Source organism: Microtus ochrogaster, chromosome 1 (assembly GCF_000317375.1).
Source record: "Microtus ochrogaster isolate Prairie Vole_2 chromosome 1, MicOch1.0, whole genome shotgun sequence".
Classification (NCBI taxonomy): domain Eukaryota; kingdom Metazoa; phylum Chordata; class Mammalia; order Rodentia; family Cricetidae; genus Microtus; species Microtus ochrogaster.
The window spans coordinates 38,915,853-38,917,481 of NC_022009.1; positions in this window are offsets into that span (position 1 = coordinate 38,915,853).

Here is a 1,629-nt window from a genome sequence, read left to right on the forward strand (position 1 = left end):
ATCTATCTATCTATCTATCTATCTATCTATCTATCTATCTATCATCTATCTAATGCCTTGGGGCTGGAGAGATGGAGCTGCTTTAAAAGCACTTGCTGCTCTTATAAAGGATGCAGGTTTGGTCTCAGCATCCATATCAAGTAGTTTACAACCATCTATAACCTCAGTTCCAGGGGATCTTCAGGTCTCCAAAGGCACCAGTCACACACATGATACACACACACACACACACACACACACACACACACACACACACACACACAATTCTGCAAAAATGAATTAAATAAAAACATATTTCTGTGATGTTAGGATAACCAATAGAAATGAAGTACCTTCCAAGTGCCCAGGCTTCCGTGGGGTCACATCAGTATGCCCGCTCCTTCTCATGCATGTTCAGGGCCAAGCACCCAGCACATACCACAGTGACAACCATATTTATAAGTATATTTTTATTGACAATAAAAAAATCTCAATGCTTCCTTCCTTGCAAGGAAGGGGCTACTGAGTCTTGACGTGTGCGTCTGCCACCAAGACAGAACACCAGCGGCACAGTCACCTCCCATACACACGCATTGCTAAGAAGGCAAAGTTCAGAGTTCAGAGTTCAAGGTATTTACATTCATGCAATGCAGATCTCATACTACCTAGGCTGTTTAGGTCATATTTGTACAGATTGGAATACAGTATTTATATATATATATATTTGTATAGATAGATATCTCTTTAAATATATATATAACTATATATAATATTCCTATTTTTTACATCTATTATTCTTCCATCCACATGTCCTCGAGAAGGCTTTGTAGAAACACCCGGTAACTGGGAGAACCTAAATGCCGCTGAGTTCTGACACAACTTGACCACAGTGGAAAGCATCTGGGGAAATAGGTGGGCATGGACACTTCACCTGACTTCGGCATTCAGGCTGCTCGACGGACAGGGTCTTGGCGGAGTTGCCGTGGGCCCTGTGAAATGATGTTCTAAGTCCACGCTCTCGGTCGACAGGATCACGTTTCAGCCGTGTGGGTTTAAAAACTGGTGGCTTCTGTTGTGATGAGAGATGCACCCTCTAAACGGCCTGTCCTGGGCTTGGGGATGCTGTTCTCTGGGGACGCTCTTCTAAAACCTAGGCCCCTCCTTTGGCTTCCCCTAACTGTGGAGTGAGGTTATGCAAGCCCACTAGAGAGAATTTACATGCACACTAGCCAAGCACAGCAAAAACTCAGCCTTGGTCCCTGCTGGCTAATAGTACACACGCTGTGGGCTTCCTAGGTTTCAGCCAAGGTCAGGACGTGGGTGCATGGAAATCTCAGGGTCTGCTCAGTCCTTCATGTCCCCTGGCAGAGAGCTCCCCACCAGCTACAGGTGTCCCTTCTTTACTCTTGGGAGCCCAAGGTGGGAGTGGGGTGTTATGCTCTCCCATGAGGCTCCAGAGAGTGTGTGTTTACAACTAGACCAGTCCTCCTATCTGTCCAGTGTCAGCTGCAGGCACGGGAGCCAGGAGACTGTGGCTCTATTCTCAGTTTAGATCAAGGTGGTGGTGGTGAAGGTGGAGGTGGTGGTGGTGGTGTGTGTATGAGATAGATAGATAGATAGATAGATAGATAGATAGATAGATAGATAGAT